Source organism: Dasypus novemcinctus, chromosome 1 (assembly GCF_030445035.2).
Source record: "Dasypus novemcinctus isolate mDasNov1 chromosome 1, mDasNov1.1.hap2, whole genome shotgun sequence".
NCBI lineage: Eukaryota > Metazoa > Chordata > Mammalia > Cingulata > Dasypodidae > Dasypus > Dasypus novemcinctus.
The window spans coordinates 135389985-135409520 of NC_080673.1; the positions used below are offsets into that span (position 1 = coordinate 135389985).

Consider the following 19536-nt stretch of genomic DNA (forward strand, 5'->3'; position numbering starts at 1 on the left):
ATTGTTAAAATGTCTGAAGTTGAATATGAGACAAACATCACCATTACTAAGAACTCTTTGAAATGGGCACTATGTATTTAAAAGATTTAAAGACCAATTCCAGGGGAAGAAGATGTGGCTCAAGTGATAGGGCCACCACCTACAATATGGAAGGACCCAGGTTTGATCCCTGGGGCCTCCTGGTAAAAAAGAAGAAAAAGAGTGCCTGCACAGTGAGCCGAATGCCCACACGAGTGCCTGCATGGCGAGCCAAGTACCCATACATGAAAGCCAAGTGCCCACACAAGTGAGCCAGTGCTCACGTGAGTCACGTAACAAAATGATGATGCAACGAAAGAGAGACCAATGGGAGAGTCAAGGTGAAGCACAGCAGAGACCAGGAACTGAGGTGGTGCAATTGACAGGGGACCTCTCTCCACATCAGAGGTCCCCAGAATCTAATCCCAGTGAATCCTAGAAGAGAAAGACAAGAAGACAAGACCAAAAAAAAGAGAAATAGATACAGAAGATCACTCAGCGAATATACAAAGACAGCAAAACAGCAGGGCAGGGGAAGGAGAGGGGAAGAAGAAGGGGAAAAAAAGACCAATTCCAACTTCAGGCATATGGTATTACAGAAGAAAAGAGATAAATTAATACTTCCTCCAGTATTAAAACCTTTTTATAAGGTTAGCAATATGGCCTTTAAAGTTTCCTCAAAAAAAACTGTACTTAAATGTGTAGTTATTTCTTTTACATATATGGAAGTTGTAGGTAAAGTAGAAAAAGTTTCCACAAGAAAGATAATTAAAGGTGTTAATATTCTATCACTTAGCAGCTGACACGTTTATTTCTGCTCCCCAGAAGCAATATTAGTTACTAGTTTCAATTCAGGAAAACGTATATCTTCAGGAAGGCCTATGAAAAATGTTTATTCAGTTTTTTTTTAAAACTTCTTCATCTTTTCAGTGTAAGCAATAAACTGAGAGTCTGTTCCAAAATTCTGTCCCATCACATAAATGTGGAAACATAGTTTCTGATGAAGTTCATGTAGTAAAAATCATGATGCCGAGAACCACTGTAGAATGGGATTAGATTTAAAGGACTGACAGGAATATTATAACTACTACAGATATCAATAGTTTCTATCAAATGCATGGTTACCCATGCCCAAAGAAGAATTATATGATCACAAAAAAGCATGATTACAATGAAAAATCCAGTTTCAACAATTAGGGTTTCCAGAGGATGTGTATATTCAGCTTCCATTCCAAATGGAGCCTGAAACTCATGATGAATTTTATGAATATATTTATAGATTCTTCTGTGGTTTAAGAGCCTATGCAGGAAATAGTTTCAGGTGTCCTCAATCACCGCACAGCAAAAGCATCTTGCCAGAAGCATATACCATCTTGACATTGTTTCCCAATCATGAGAAATACTGAAATACAAATCAAAGGCAGCTGGATACAAAATGATTAAAGAGAAGCAATTTAAAACATTTTCACTGGCCTTCCCATGTTTCTGATATATTCTTTTGAATTTTGTATTTTTTCATGTAAGGTATAAATTGAAACAAAAATCCAGGTAAAGAGAACAAGAAATACAGGGCCTCATGTACCATAAGGGATCCCCATGTTGCAATCTGGAACTGTGTATAATTACTCAATATATAATTCCAAGCATTTTTAAAATAGTTCTTGCAGAGGATTCTCAGTAATAAGTGAATCGACATACTCCACAGTCAAGAATGCTGAACTAAAGATGCAGACACTTCTGTTTGTTGCCATTTTTTAAATATCTTCAGATAGTCTTATGATTCTCTGGACTGCCACATGAGGATTGCAGGCCACCATCAGGAAGGTTCGGCCAGCAAATACATTTCCTTTTAATCTAAGAATCTATAGTGATGTTTCAACCTTTCAGTAACATTAGACCATAAACTTCTGTTTTACTAACTGCTTGTAGCGTATCTTGTTTTTGGCCTGCCCAACAATCTCAACTCCTCTTCCCCTCTTTTGACAACAGAACCCTTTTCCATTCAGTGACTGCCTCTCTCCCACCTGGTGAAGCAGTTAATCACTAGATTTCCCTTCTCCAACTTTATAGAGTGAACATAACACTGGCTAGAGTTACCCATTCTCAGACATAGTTATTTCCAGGAGTCAGCACAACCTAAGCAAGGTCAAATTTCTTTGTCCAGGACTATTACAGAAACTGTGACCTCAAACTTAGGCCCTTGTGCAGAATCTCCTGGTGCCAGGAAAATCTTCATCACCCCTTGGTGAGAGCTGGGTTAGTGTAGGAAGGAGAAAGAAAGACCTGATAACATCACCAGAACCCTTGTATTTAACCATGCCAGCATTCAGCCCTTCACTTGGACTTCCCAAATAAATTTGCCATTAAAATCTTTCTCACTCAAACTAATGCAAGTAGGGTTTCTGTCACTTGCAACTAAAAGGAGCCTTAATACATTAAATATATCACCATTACCTAGCAATGCCTAGAAATTAGAAGGAGCTCTTCCGAGATGTGCTGAATGAATAGGTCCAAGAGAGGTAATGGGCCCTGATGTCAATGAGACTGGCTATGAAGTGTGGCCCTGACAACTCTGAGTTGCACTGATTATGTGACAGAAGGTATAAAGGCGAAGAGATAAAAAATTAAGATGAAACATTTATCAGTAACAAGCAGAAAACACACATAGGTAGCACAAGTACAGAAACATAACCCATTATTGTATTAACTAAATGTCCATTATTTAGAAAATACTACAAATAGGTACTATGGGGAACACAAAGATTGAATAAAATAGTCCCAACCCTAAGGAATTAATAATCTAATAAGTGAGTTAAGACAAGCAGAATATAGCCATAACAAAAGCAGATTAGAGCTGGATCTGTAGGAGAATCAGTATAAAATAATGGCTAGAATGGGTTGTGAAAACACAGAACGAGGCAATGCTGGTTCCATCACTACTGCTCATAAAAGATTTAAAAAGATGAATTAAACTAAGCCTCAATTTCTTCAACTATAAAAATGAGATTACTAACAATATCTCTCTCAGGGTTAAAGTGAGAATAAATAACAATTTTCATATAAAATGCTTAACACAGTGCCTGCCAGACTCCAACATCTGGCATTCCTGTCATTTCATTTATCCGAAGAAGTAGAGACTGATTATCATGGGAGGTGTCATAGAGGACATGGCATTTGCTACAAGCCTAAAAAGGTATGTAAGACTTTGAAAGAGCTAACCAAAGACTAACAGTGGAAATTCCCAAATGCCAGGTTAAGGAACCTGAAATTCATTTAATAGGAAATAAAGAATCGGTACATGTTTCTGAGTAAGGAAGACTAGAAGGATCAGTGAGAGGGCTATATCACATATTGTGGAATTTCCATAGGAGTGAAAATGATATATGGGCATGTATGAGAATTTCCTTATTCTTGGGAGATTCAACTGAAGTATTTAGAAATGAAGTGTCATACTACTTACAACTTAAAGAGCTCTTGGGAAAAATTGTGTATGTGTGTGTAGGGGAAAAAAGAGAGGAAAATGCAAAATTTGAAATAAATTTTCAAATAAATAGTGAAAATTTTTATTACAGTATTCCAAGCCAAAGAGTTATAGTTTTGAGTTTTTATTTTTAAAGACGTAATCATAGGTCAGTTTTGAAATTTAAAAATAAATATAATTAAGCACAGTGAGGGCTAGGGATAGGATATATTTGAAAGACATTACAAAATAAAACTTGAAAAGACTTGCTACTGATTATAAGAAGTAGAAGATTATGCAATTTTTAATCCTGGGAAACTAAGTATAGCAGTTTGATATTATTGATAAATTCCAAAAAGAAATATTGAATTATTTTAAACTGGTCTTTTCGTCTCGTGGGTGGGGACTCACAGAGAAAAGACATGGCAAAGGACAGAGTTTTGATGTTGGAGTCTTGATCTAGGGCCCCAGGAAGTAAGCACACAGAGGAGCTTGGTTGTGAGGAAAGAGGGAAGGCCGCAAGAAAAGAAGCCATTCCCCTAATAGTCTACCGCTGACCTTGTAGAGAGTGGCAAAGCCTAGAGAGCCTCATAGTCTACAGGTGACCTCGTGTAGGAAACAGAGGAACTGAGCCCAGAGAGAAATGAACCTGGGAAACAGAGGAACCCAGGAAGCCTGAACCCTGGTAGATGTCGACAACTATCTTGCTCCAACAAGTGATAAGATTTGTGTCTCTTTTGCATCATCTTGTCACACCTGCCCATTGTGGCAGCTCGTTGTCTTCTTTAGGGGACACAGGGAACTGAACCAGGGACCTCTCATGTGGTAGGCAGGAGCTCAATCGCTTGAGTCACATCTGTTTCCCTGTACATTTTATATACAAGTCCTTTGTCAGGCATGTATTATCTTTTCATTCTATTTATGTGTCCGTCACAGAGCAGCTTTTAATTTTTATTAAGTCTAACATAACTTTTAAAAAACTGTTTACTTTGAAATAATTTCAAATTTATAAAACAATTGCAAAAATACGAACTTCATACAGAGAACTCCAATATTCTTTTCTTCTTCGCTGATAACAATATCCACCAATTTTAACACTTTGCCAACTTTGCCATATCATTCTTTCTATCATCTATCATCTACTCATCTATCCACCTAGCCATTTATTTTCTGAATATTTGAGAGTAGGCTGCACATATCATACACATTAATACTTCCTGAACACATAATACTTCCATGTACATTTCCAACAAACAAGGATATTCTCGTTTCTTCACCTTAAGTGCACTTTTTAAGTTCAAGAAATTTAATGTTGATATAAAGATTACATTCTGCATTCCAACATTTTCTTACATCCCAATAGTATTCTAATGACCCTTTTCTCCATTCTTAGATCCAACCAGTATCATGTATTGCATTTACTTGCCATTATCTCTTTAGTTTATCTTTCTTTCTTTCTTTTATAATTGTGGAAATGCATATACAATATAAACTTTCCTATCCTAACCCCTCCCAAGCATACCATTCAGTTGGATTAATCACATTAACAATGTTGCAGCACAGTGTTGCAACATCACCATCACTACCAGAACTTTCCCTTCACCCAAAAACAGAAGCCATGCACTCATTTGCATTAACTTGCCATTGCTCCTGTCCCCCTCCCCTGGTAATCTATATTCTACTCTCTGTTTCTATGAGTTCTGCATATTCTCTGATATTTTTCTTTGTGGTTACTGTGTGGCTTAAATAGAAAATCCTCAATCTATAACAATCTTGTTTGCTTTGATACAATTTAACTTCAAAAGCATATAAACTATGTTTCTATATTCTTCTGTCCCCACTCCTCTATGTAGTTCTTGTCAGAATTATATATTTATACATTATGTGTTGAAAACCATTTGTTTCTCATTACTTTTAATGCATTTGCCTTCAGAATCCTATCAGAAGTAAAAAGTGGAATGACAAATCAAAAATACAACAGAACTGGCATTTTAACCTACTCAGTGGACATCTTTACTTCCTCATGTGACTTTACTTTCAACTGCAGACCTTCCTTTAGCATTTCTGGTAGGGTAGTCTAATGGTGACAAGGTCCCTCAGCTTTTGTTTATCTGGGAATATCTTAATCCCTCCCTCATTTTTAAAAGACAGTTTTGCCAGATATAGAATTATTGGTTGGCCATTTTTTTTTCATTTCAGCACTTTAAATATGTCTTCTTGCCTACATGGTTTCCAGTGAGAAATCAGCACATAATTTTATTAAGGCTCTGAGCTTTAGCCTAATGTTTTGTTTTGTTTTGTTTTTTTAAGATTTTATTTATTTATTTAATTTCCCCCCCTCCCCTGGTTGTCTGTTCTTGGTGTCTATTTGCTGCGTCTTGTTTCTTTGTCCGCTTCTGTTGTCGTCAGCGGCACGGGAAGTGTGGGCGGCACCATTCCTGGGCAGGCTGCTCTTTCTTTTCACGCTAGGCGGCTTTCCTCACTGGCGCACTCCTTGCGCGTGGGGCTCCCCCACGCGGGGGACACCCTTGCGTGGCACGGCACTCCTTGCGCGCATCAGCGCTGCGCATGGCCAGCTCCACACGGGTCAAGGAGGCCCGGGGTTTGAACCGCGGACCTCCCATATGGTAGACGGACGCCCTAACCACTGGGCCAAAGTCCGTTTCCCTAGCCTAATGTTAAATACTTGCCGCCACTTGTCTACTTTTCAGAAAAAGGCCAGCAGAGGAGAGTATGGGGATTTACTTGCTCAGAGGCTGTGAATTAAGTTCCCATATAATCTCCTGGAGAGTCCCTGTAGTATATCAGAGCTGTTATTTAAAAAAACATGTCACAATGGGTTGGCTAAAATAATAGGAATTTATTGGTACATGATTTTGAGGCTAAAAAAGTTCAAAAGCAAGGTGATGCTTTCTCTTCAGAGTCTGTAGCATTTTGGTGCTGGCTGCTAGCAATCCTTGGCTTATATCTACCTTCTATCATGTCCTGTCCTTTCTCTTTCGGTTCCCTCTCACTTCGACTTTAGGCTCCTTCCTATGTCTTTTTCTTTATACAGCCTCCAGTAATTCTAGATTAAGACCTTTATTTAGGTGGGCCACACATTAACAAAAAACAACCTCTTCAAGAGGTCACCCTTATAATGGGTTTACACCCACAGGAATGTAGATTAGGATTTAAGAACATGCTTGTTTTTTCTGGGGTACATAACTCATGTACCCCACTGTCCCCAGGGTCCTTTTCCCCTCCTGTAGCCTAGATTGAGTTTGGAGCACACTGGGAGTTACTCTAATCTTCTGCTCCTAACAAGAAAATAACATTACCACCAGTAATAATAGTGATTTAAGAGGGATTGTAGGCAAAAATGTAAGTAGACGTTTTCTCCATCTGCTGTCTTTCTTGGATCAGGTTATTTTTCAATACTTATAATGTTATGCATAGCTTTTAGCCTTATTTCTAGAACACATTTTATTTGATTTTGATAACTTCTGGCATTTTTCCCAGGTAAATTCTGCCTTTTTGAAAGTATGGGTGTGTTTAGCAACCTTTAGGGGAAAATTGTGGTCTGCTGGAATTTTAATTTTCTTAATGACAGAATATGTACCAAGTATTCATGTAAATTAGAAGAGGTATCAGAAGAGGAAATGGAATTAGGTGATTTTAGGATTGTTTTAAGAGTATGTATACCAGTAACAGTATGAATTTGTATGAATGATGTGATTAAAGTATGGTAACATAGGAAGAAAAGTGTTACAAATAATTGGGTAGAAGGTAAAGATAAAGTATCATGTAATATTGGATGGTGGATAAAAGTATGGGCTTTGAGTTAATCCTGGCTCCTTCATTTGCCACTTGGGCAAATTATGTAATTATTTTAAGCCTGAGTTTTGGCATTAATAAAATAAAATAATAAGATATACACCATAGTGTTCATGAGGATTAAATGAGATAATGCATGTGAAGCACTTCTGAGCACAAAGCCTCCAGTAAAAATTAATATTAATCACTTCATCACCATTACTATCCTGATACAGAAGTTTGCAGCCTTAAGTTGACTGGAACTATCAATTAACAAGTCAAATGTATTGAGTACCTGATCTCTAGTATTGGACTTAGACTTACAGAAGGAACTACTGATATTGGTTGGTGTAGAGGTTGGAGCAAAGGGAATGAATACTGATGGAATTCTTCCTAGAGGGTCAATAACCGCGTAAGATAGGTATTAGTCCCACTTTATAGACAAAGGAGCTGAGATTAGGTGATGTTAAGTAGAATGTCCAATTAATAGGCTGTGTTGAATCCCATTCAACCTGTTGTGTAGTCAGAGTAAGCCACTTAACCATGAAGGGATGGATAAGGTATTAACTCAAATAAATAGATGTTAATTTTCTTCTCATTCTGAATATATTTGACATGTATCTCAATGTCAAAATATACAGTGTAACCTTTCTAACCCTTTTTTATATAATCTCTATATAAGATGTATAATTCCTCCTTATAACCTCTCCTAGTGTCCTTTTTTTTGAGTTCTCTCTAAATTTCCTTCCCTGCCTATCATTCCTTCAGCTTTGGGAATATTAACTCCCCAGGCCATCTTAGAAAATAGTAACCTGGGTAGTTTTGGGGGTAAATTTTGGTATTTAGCCTCCCAGGTCCCATTTTTATTGTCATGGTGTGATCATAAGTTTATCAGCACAGTGCACCAAAAGTTATTCTTAGCATGAGGTTTCAGAAAGTTCTAATTGTAGTTTTTAAGGTTGTATGAATTCTTCATAATTCTGTACCTGCAGGAACAAAGTAGCAAAGAAAAAAAAATGAAACATTGACAGTAAATATTAAGGGTGGAATGTTTATGGTAAAAACTGCCATTCCTGGTGGTGAGACTCTTCTGGCTGGGAATGTACATTAGCTCCTTGTGCTGGTGTTAAAATAAGAGCACAGCAGTGATGTATTCTCTTTGTTGCTCTGCACTAAAGGTATATTTATATGGTGCTCACACTTCCTTTGGAGTCTGTAAATGCTTGTCAACTCTCCATTCTTTCTTTATATCACAGTAACTAGAGTATCTCTCAACCCCAAGCCATTTTTAAATTTAGAAGACACTACTTGATTCTACTGGGTCTCACTCAGTTCTTCTTTCCACATCCCCCACTTTGTCTCTCTTTCTCACCTCATTTTTTAATAATTATCTTTAGGGAGGTATAATTTATAAACAGTAAAACACTAATTTTAAGTGTATACTTCAATTAGTTTTGAAAAATGTACATATCTCTGTAATCACAACCTCAGTCAAGACATAGAACACTTTTATCACCTCAAAAAGTTAACCTGTGTCTCTATGTATTCAGTCCCCACTACCTCCCCTGGCCCCTGGCAACCACTGATCTTTGTCACTATGTATTAATTTCCTCATTTCTTTCTTTTTTTTTTTTTTAAGGAGCTACTGGGGATTGAACCTGGGACCTCACGCATGGGAAGCAGGCACTCAATCACTTGAGCTATATCTGCTCCCTTCATTTCATTTTTAACATGTGGATTTTGATATGTCTTATTCAAAGCATGAAAATGTAAACTGGGTAAAGTTAAAGAACTAATGGCATGGACTTACAAGTATCTGAGGGGAACTGGATGTGACTCAAGCAACTGGACTCCCGCCTACCACATGGGACATCCCTGATTTGGTTCCCGGTGCTTCCTAAAGAAGATAGTGAGCTGGCGTGATGGGCAGATGCTGCAAGTTGATGCAACAAGAGACACAAGAAGAAAAACATAGTGACATATATAATAAAGCAGGGAACGGAGGTGGGTCAAGCCGTTAGGCACCTCTCTCCCACATTGGAGGTCCTGGGTTTGGTTCCCACTGCCTCCTAAAGAAAGAAGGAAGACAAATAGACACACCAAGTGCAAATAGCAAGGGGATGGGGAGAAATAAACATTTTTAAAAATATATATATGTACAGAGGGAATGGGGGTGCAGTGGGAGCGCAGGAAGAGGATTACTAGGTGAAACACAGACAATTTCAGGGTAGTGAAGTTGTTCAATTATGATGCCATAATGGTAGATACACAACAATATTCATTTGTCAAAATCCATATAAATATATACACAAAGAGTAAACTATAATGTAAACTATGAACTTTAGTTACTAAGAATATATCAATATTGGCTCATCAATAGCAACAAATGTACCACACTAATGCAAGACGTTAATAATAGGAGAAATTATGTGTGGAGGGGGAAAGGAAAATACAGGGGACCTCTAATTTCTCTGTAAACATAAAACTGATCCAAAATAAAATTTATTATTTTTAATCATAACTGCCAAAACTGGAAACAACCAAGATACCCTTTAATAGATGAATGGATGAATTATGGTACATACATACAACTGGATTTTATTCAGGGATAAAAAGAAATCATCATCAAGCCAAGGAAGAGAAACAACTATAAATGCACACTGCTAAATGAGAAAAGTCAGTCTGACAGGGCTACATACTGTATGATTCCAATTATATAATATTCTGGCAAAATGAAAGAGATAGTAAAACCCCTGATCAGGGATTCAGGAGGCTATGAAGGGGATGAGTTGGTAAAGCACAAGAGTTTTCATTATTGTAAAACTATTTTGTATACTACTGTAATAGTAGATATATGACATTATGCATTTGTCAAAACCCATAGAACTCTACAGCACAAGAAATGAACTTTATACAAATGTTTTTTAAAAAGTCATTTAGAAAAAAAATAAAAATAAAAAAAAAAAGTCATTTAGGAGGTTGGATGATTCCAGGTAGGAATGGAAACAATAGTAAGATAATCTAACCTAAGACCTAAGTAACTTTGGATATTATAGAACTGTACTCTACTTGATAAAAATGTTTCCCACAGGGGTACAGGTTAAGAATTCTGATACTGCTATACATAAACACTCAAAATGAACAGGTGAATGGTTAGTACTCACCATTGGGAACCAGGTTTCTCACTGTTGTAATGGGAATTTAAAAAAAAGCAAGGGAGAACGGATTATTCATGAATTCCAAAAATAGATATTAGATTATGTTGTAAACTGGTCTGTACTGTAAACTGGGTGTGATTAAATTATGATTAGGGCTTTGATTGGACCATGTCAGTAGGGTGTTGAGTCCCTGCCCCATGGCAAAAGACAGAGTTGGAGTTTTGATGCTGGAGTTTTGAGCTGGAGCCCTGGGAAGTAAGCACACAGAGGAGCTTGGTTGTGAGGAAAGAGAGAAGGCCGCAGGAAGAGAAACAAGCCATTCACCTAAGAGTCTACAGCTGGCCTTGTGGAAATAACAGAGCAGCTGAGCCTGGAGAAAGACAAACCCCAGGAAACCTGAATCCATGGTAATATCGGCAGCCATCTTGCTCCAACACATGGCAAAAGACTTTGATGAAGGAAGGAAGTTACACTTTATGGCCTGGTAACTAAGTTTCTACCCCAAGTAAATACCCTTTATTAAAAACCAACAGATTTTTGTTATTTTGCATCAGCACTCCTTTGGCTGACTAATACATGGCTCAAGCAGATGGGTACCCTCCTCTCACATGGGAGGTCCTGGGTTCAGTTCCCAGTGCCTCCTAAAAAAGACAATCAATGAGCAGACAACGAGCAAAAAAAATGAGCAAAAACGCAAGAAAGACAACAAGCAGACAATGAAGAAAAACAAATGAGGGGAAGCGGACTTGGCCCAGTGAATAGGGCACCCGCCTACCACATGGGAGGTCCGTGGTTCAAACCCCAGGCCTCCTTGACCCGTATGGAGCTGGCCCACGCACAGTGCTGATGCACGCAAGGAGTGCCGTGCCACGCAGGGGTGCCCCCACATAGGGGAGCCCCACGGGCAAGGAATGCGCCCTGTAAGGAGAGCCACCCAGCATGAAACAAAGTGCAGCCTGCCCAAGAATGGTGCTGCACACACAGAGAGCTGACAGAGCAAGATGATGCAACAAAAAGAGACACAGAATTCCATGCCGCTGACAACAAGAGAAGCGGACAAAAGAACACTCAGCAAATGGACACAGAGAACAGACAACTGGGGCGGGGGGGAGGGGAGAAAAACAAATAAAAAATAAATCTTTAAAAAACAAAAAACAAACGAGCAGGGAATGGATATGGCTTAAGCAACTGAGTGTCTGCCTTCCACATGGCACATCTTGGGTTCAGTTCCTGGTGCCCCCCTAAAGAGAAAACAAAACAGACAGCAGATAATAAGTGCAAACAATGAGTAAAAACAGCAAGCAAACAAATGAGGGAGCCATCTTGCAGGGGGAGGAGAACAAAATAAGCAAGGGAGGATGCTAAAATGACCCATGTGGTTACAGGTTAGAATTGGAGACGTTGGTATGAACTCACATTTAGCTTCATATAGATACAGGTGGTTTCATATTGAAATATTTATAATATGTGTGTTTATTTACATAGGATACTATATGCACATGCACATACACATATATATAAAATGTATAAATTTTTTAGGAGGTACTGGGAATTGAACCTGGAACCATGTATATGAGAAGCAGACACTCAATCACTGAGTTACACTGCTCCCTGCACATGTATTTCTGAGCTCTGTCAGATGAGAGGGCCTAAAAGAAATGACATGCCAGTAGCAACAAGTACAAGTAGTGCCCAGATATCAGGTTTCAATTAAAGGAAGCAGCATTCCTTGCAAAATTGCTGATTCTAGGCAAGAAATTCACCAGAGCATCTCGTAATGCCATAAAGTAAGGGAGTGCTAAAAAACAATGAACAATAAAACAGCACATTGATGAGAATATGTCAAAAGAGCACAGAAGCCAAGTGAAAGAGTTCCCAATGGCCAAAGTTAGAACAATTTGAGGAACAAAATACATAAAATATTATTTATTATAACCCAAAGCATAATATAAATAAATAATTTAATAAAGTGGGGGGCAGAGTGACAAATCTTCCATGGAGAAACATTCCAAGTAATTTCACTCCTCAGGTGTGCACTGTGATGATAATGATTTCCTACCTAAGAGTAAGTATGAAGAAGGAGGGAAAAAAGTAATTTTATAGTGGAGAAACTTGACAAATACCACCTTAGGTGATGAAGGTCAACATAAAGTCATAAAGCATACTGACAGTATATAACCTTGATATGAGGTGATTGATAAATGGTACTTTCTCTGTGATCTTCCTCTCATATAACCCATAACCCCATTCTTATCATGAAAACTAATCAGACAAATTCCAATAATGGGCATCCCACAAAATACCTAACCAGAGCACTTCAAAGCTGTGAAGGCATAAAAAACAAGGAAAGTATGAGAAATTGTCATAGCCAAGAGGATCCTAAGGAGACAGGACAACTAAATGTAATATGGTATATACAGAAACATAAAAGAGGGACATGAGATAAAAACTAAGGAAATATTAATACACTACAGACTTGAGTTGATAAAAATTTATCAATATTGGTTCACTGATTGTAACGTATGTATTATAATGGCTGGGTTAATGTGTCAACTCGGTCAAGTAATGGTCCCAGCTGATTGGTCAAGCAAGCACTGGGCAAACTGTAATACAAGGGCATCTGATGGACTTTAATCAGTAAGTTGATTGCTTAGATGGCTGATCACATCTACAATCAACTGGGGAGATTGCTGTCAGCAATGAGTGATGTCTTATCCAGTCTGTTGGCGCCTTAAAAGAGGAAGTGATTTCAGCATTGAGAGAGAATTCCCATCTCTACATCAGAAAGATAGCTTCTCCTAGGGAACTTATCAAGGACCTTCATCAGAGCCCTGCCACGCAGGGGTAACCCCACATTGGAGCCCCACGCGCAAGGAGTACGCCCTGTAAGGAGAGCCGCCAAGCACGAAAGAAAGTGCAGCCTGCCCAGGAATGGCACCACACACACGGAGAGCTGACACAAGATGACGCAACAAAAAGAAACACAGATTCCCATGCCGCTGTCAACAACAGAAGCGGACAACGAAGAACACACAGCGAATAGACACAGAGAACGAACAACTGAGGCAGGGGGAGGGGAAATAAATAAATAGATAGATAAATAAATAAAATGTGGTATATCCTTATTTTGGAATATTATTCAGAGATAAAAAGGATGTCATTCCAGAGGTTATGCTTACATACATATCAGCAGGATCTCACTGACTGCCATGTAAACAGTGCTGCAAACAGTGGTGCTCCCAAGGGTTCTAGAGACATCTAGATGCTAAAGTCAGGGCAGACGAACTCAGAAAATCTGCATCCCAGCAGTGTGCCTTACCCTGGAATACATGTATCCCCAATGTATCAGAGTTAGTCTCATTTATAATTTTCCCACACATGGTTCTTCTGCCTCTTTTAATTGAACCTATAATTAGCACTATATTCATTGAGTATATGTTCTAGAGACTTAAATCTTTGGTCTGTTCATATGCCAGTTGAGCCCTGAATCTCAGGAGAGTTGCAACACCTACTCTCCAGTCCACTGGATTCACCGAGGACAACTAACAAAAGAATGATGATTGACAACACCCATCCCAAAAAACAGAGTATCTACACTGCAAACACGACAGTTCTATCCCTCTACCCCATGGGATCTAAGCTCCCTCTCAATCAGAACAGTGTGGGCATCACCAAAATCCTCAAGACTGAGGAATGAACATAAGCAGGGAATGAAACTATGGACTAAAGTAGACATTATTATTCTAGCAATGGAAGAACAAGTATCACTGATATAAAGGCAGTGGCCACAAAAAGTTGAGGGAAGGAGAAAGAAGAATAGCTGTAACATGGAGGCATTTTGGGGGCACTGGAATTGTCCTGCAGGACATTACAATGATGGATACAGGCCATTATACATTTTGTCAAAATCTATAAAGTTGTGTGGGGCAAAATGTAAACTACAATGTAAACTATAATCCATGGTTAGGAGGAATGCTTCAATATAGCTTCCTCTATTGTAACAAATGTACCACACTAATGAAAGATGTTGTTAATGTGAAAGTGTGGGAGGGGAAGGGAGTGGGGTATATGGGAATGCCCTATATTTTTTATGTAAAATCTATGTAATCTAAAGCTTATTTTAAATATTTTTTTAAAAAAGGAATGAAGTACTAATATAAGCTACAACATGAATGAACATTGAAAACACGGTAACTTAAAGAAGTCAGACAAAAAAGGACAAATATTGCATGATTTCATTTATATGAAATGTCCAAAATAGACAAATCCATAGAAACAGAAAGTATGTCCTTGGATGCCAGAGACTAGGCAGAGGGTAGTGACTTCTAATGGATCCAGGAATTCTTTTTGGCGTGATGAAAATGTTCTAGAATTAGGTAGCAGTGACAGTTTCACAACTTTGTGAATATACAAAAAGCCACTAAATTGTACACTATATGGTACATGAATTATAGCTCAATTTTTACTTTTTTTGTTTACTTTTATTTTTTTTAAAGATTTATTTTTATTTAGTTTTCTCTCCTCCCACCCCCAGTTGTCTATTCTCTGTGTCCATTTGCTATGTGTTCTTTTTTGTCCACTTCTGTTGTTGTCAGCGGCACAGGAATCTGTGTTTCTTTTTGTTGCGTCATCTTGTTGCGTCAGCTCTCCGTGTGTGCGGCGCCATTCCTGGGCAGGCTGCACTTTCTTTCACGCTGGGTGGCTCTCCTTATGGGGCGCACTCCTTGCGCGTGGGGCTCCCATATGTGGGGACACCCCTGCGTGGCACGGTACTCCTTGCGCGCATCGGCACTGCGCATGGGCCAGCTCCACACGGGTCAAGGAGGCCTGTGGTTTGAACCGCAGACCTCCCATGTGGTAGATGGACGCCCTAACCACTGGGCCAAGTCTGCTTCCCAATAGCTCAATTTTTAAATCTCAAAGAAAAATCCATGTAATTTAAAAAATTAAAATAGCCTCCAAATAATGCTCTTCACCACTTCAGTAAGTCCATTTCTCTCAATTATTTATTTACTCTTGCATTCATTCATTCAACTAGCATATTCTGACCAACTATTATGTGCCAGGGATTGTTCTAAGCCCTGGATAAAGCATTAAACAAGACAAACACAGTCCATACTTTCATAAAACTAACAAGAAACTAATGGATAGTAATAAGTACTATCATGAAAATATCAGGATGATGTGACGTGCTGTGCTGTGATGTGATGTGATGCACTACATTAGTGTGGGTGGTCAGCACTCAATGAGGCCAGCAAGACAAGAAGAAGGAGCCAGCTCTGTGAAGATCTGGTGAAAAGAGAACAGCATTCCAGGTTTAAAGAATAAACTAGGCGGCGGACTTGGCCCAGTGGTTAGGGCATCCGTCTACCACATGGGAGGTCCACGGTTCAAACCCCAGGCCTCCTTGACCCGTGTGGAGCTGGCCCATGCGCAGTGCTGATGCACGCAAGGAGTGCCCTGCCATGCAGAGGTGTCCCCCACGTAGGGGAGCCCCACGCGCAAGGAGTGCGCCCCTAAGGAGAGCCGCCAAGCACGAAAGAAAGTGCAGCCTGCCCAGGAATGCCGCCACCCACACAGAGAAGTGACACAACAAGATGATGCAACAAAAAGAAACAGATTCCCGTGCCACTGACAACAGAAGCGGACAAAGAAGACGCAGCAAATAGACACAGAGAACAGACAACGGGGTGGGATGGGGAAGGGGAGAGAAATAAATAAATAAATCTTTAAAAAAAAAAAAGATGGATTTGGAGAGATCAACAGTACTATTTTGAACAGATTAACTTGAGATACCTATTAGATATCCAAATGGGTATGTTAGGTTGCCAGCTGTATATACAAGAGGAAAGACTGAGCTCAGAGGAAAGATCAGGCTGAAGATAATAAATCATCTTTGTATCCTCAATGATTACCACAGAGCCAAAAGATGCACTAGTATATTACTGAAATAATAATACTATACAATCTATGAGAAGTCCTATAAATAGAAAACTTGTTATGGTTTAGCCCAGGGTTTCCAAAACATCTTTGATCATTGAAACTTTTTTCCACATTTTAACATCCTGTTTTTTCAAACACATTGGGAAAACTGCACTACTACATTAAATTGCTAATGGGCAGCCTCTCAATTTAAAGAATGCTCATAACTTCAATTTTATAAAGTATAACTCAGTGACTTCAAAAGAAATAGGTGAAAGGTTGGCCAAGTCAGTATTTAGTCAATAATTTATACTTTTAAAATCTCATCCTTCAAAAATAAAGCACTTCACAAAAAAAAGCCAATTCGTTTCTACATCTGTAGAGTTATCTAAGGCATTATCTCACCTCTATATGAAAACAATAAACTGTAATCACTTATCTCCAATAACCCTCTGACTGTGAGTTGGATTATAGGCCACAGTTCCTTTGTCCAACAGTAAATCCATGATTCCAGTCAGTAAATAGGTACTGAAACTACAGGAGATTTCAGAAAATGCCCACAGGCAAATGTCTGGGTGATTTCCATATAACAGCAGCAATTTCATTTTCAGACTCCTATACAATATGCTGGACTATTAAAATGGAGGAAACCAAAACTTGACATGCAAAGTTTAGACTGGGCATCGACCTAGCAATGGAGTTGGCAGTAATTCCAAATACACCAGTATTTCCCCCAAGGAACATCTAGGAAGCTTAAATATCACTTTAAAAAACTAAAGTTTCAACGAAAACTATCCATTCCTCCTGTGTCTGTTGTCTTTTAGACAGTTCTTCAAGATGAGAGGCTGTGTCCTCTTCATTTTTGTAACCCCACTGCCTCATGCAATGTCTGGCATATAGTAGAGGAAAGGACAAAGAATTTGGAGTGACAAAAACCCAAGTTCAAATCCAGTTTTTGTAACTGACTCATTGTCAAATCTTGAGCAAATTTTACAACTTCCCTAAGCTTACAACTAAAAAATTAGTGATAACATCACCAATTCTGCAGAAATATTATGACAATTAAATAAGCAAATATAGTAAAGTACTTTAGTTTTCTAGGAAGCCGACATACACTAATACTCAACATAGGAAATAACAGTTTTTAAATGTTCAATGAGTGAAAAACTATACATATGTGCATATATATATGTATAAATAAAATACCCAGTCTCACTCTGTCCCCCTCCCATACTTCTACTAACCCATAAAGCATGATCTTAAAACATCACTTCCTCATTCTTATTTGTTTACATTTTTCTCTTTCACACTGGATTGTGAGTTAGTCAAGGATATGGGTCACAGCCTTAGTCATCCTTGAATCCCTAGTAACTAGCATAGAATATGGAGCATAATAGATGCCTAATAAATGTTTTCTAACTTAAATAATGAGGATATGGAAGGGGGAAAAAATATTGGTATTATTGTAAGGAGAAGTTGTACCCAATATTTTTTTTAAATGAGATCATGTTTAGTCAATACAATAAATCTAAAACATTTTACCAGAACAAGGGAAGTAAAATATAGATCGTGGATATTTATTAACCCTGCCACCAAAATTTCATTTCCAATCTCAGACCTTTGTTACATTCCTGCCTTATTCAACCTTGGCTGAAAACAGGTCGACCAAAAACAAAACCTCTCAGCAATTCTAAGCAAGCTTATTTCCTTATTTTTAATAAATAAATAGGCTGAAGTTTTATCCCATAAAGTAACTGAACCTTGCTTTTAAAACCAATATGCACTTCCTTGTAGTAAAAAGACACTGATTTCTTCCTTGTTTTTTTTCCAAAGTAAAAGAAGAGAACTTCCTCCGGCATTTAATCCTAAACCACAGTCCATTAGAAAGGTAGAGTAAAAGATCAAGTCTGCAGCTTTGGCAGTAATGGAACAATTTTTACATCAGATATACATCTCAAGTTAACACTAAAAAAAATATTTGTCTACAATTCCTATAGCCCAGCATTTGCCCACAAATAGAAACCAATAACACAACAGTTATACAAAGCAATCAGTGACACAGCAGTTTTGTAGTCTAAATGCTTTGAATTACCGTCTTATAATAAACCAGCCAGGGAAAAAAACTACAAAGTTAAAATTCAGATGGCACCTACTCCTATTCCCCCATGAAATTTTAGCTAAATTCTCTTTTTCACAAGCTAATGTCTACTTACCCCACGAGAGTCAATCCAGGGGTCATTTTCCCCAGGAAGTTTCCTTATTCTAGTCTGGGTTAAAGGCTCCTTCTCTGTGCTCACACACAAGACCTTAGCATGTGTTTCTATTTAGTGATACACCATGAATTTCTCAAAGGCAACTGTTACCGCATGTGCCAGTTTGAGTCTTTTGTGGACCCCAGAAAATATGTTCTTGAGCTAATCCATTCCTGTGGGTGTAGGGCCCTTTAATTGGATTGAATTCATTTGGGGTTCTCTGAGTGATATACTTCAGTGAAGAATGATCCAGGGTAGGTCTCAGTGCTCTTGCTGGAGTCTTTTATAATTGGGAGAAACATTAAGAGACACACAACAAAAGAGAATTGTAAGCTTTTATCCTACCATGTAAGAGAGGACTCCAGGATCACCTATAGCCACAGAAAGAGAGAGAAACCCCAAGAGGCTGAGAGAGAGGTTGGAGGCTGGAATCAGCATAACAACCAAAAACTGAAGAGACAAGGCCTAGGAAGAGATACGCCTGATTTTTCACAACTGAGCTCAGGGAGAACAGGTATGTATTGGTCAGGATTCTCCACAGAAACAGAATCAACAAGAATATCTGTCAAAAGTCTGTGATTTTATCAGTCTCTCACGTGACTGTGGGGATGCACAAGTCCCAGTTCCACAGGCAGGCTGCAACCAGGGGCACTGACGAAAGTCCAAATGAAGGTTCCTGACTAGTTCTGGGAGACGTTGGCTGTCCAAATACAAGCTGGGAAATTCTCTATCAATGCTGGAATCACTGCATCTTTTTTTTTTAGGAGATTTATTTTTCATTTATTTCTCCATCCTTCCCTCCACCCCAGTTGTCTGCTCTGTGTCCATTTGCTGTGTGTTCTTCTGTGTCCACTTGTATTCTTGTCAGCGGCACCAGGAATCTGTGTCTCTTTTTGTTGCATCACCTTGCAGCTATCAGCTCTTCGTGTGT

General features: G+C 38.6%; 1 protein-coding gene and 1 pseudogene across 2 annotated transcripts in view; both read right to left on the reverse strand.

The window, feature by feature from the left end:
- The window catches only part of MOB1B (MOB kinase activator 1B), a 100528-nt gene that overhangs the window by 52068 nt on the left and 28924 nt on the right, over positions 1-19536 (reverse strand). The gene's annotated exons all lie outside the window — the stretch shown is intronic.
- Positions 911-2191, reverse strand: LOC101426859 (methylsterol monooxygenase 1 pseudogene; annotated as a pseudogene).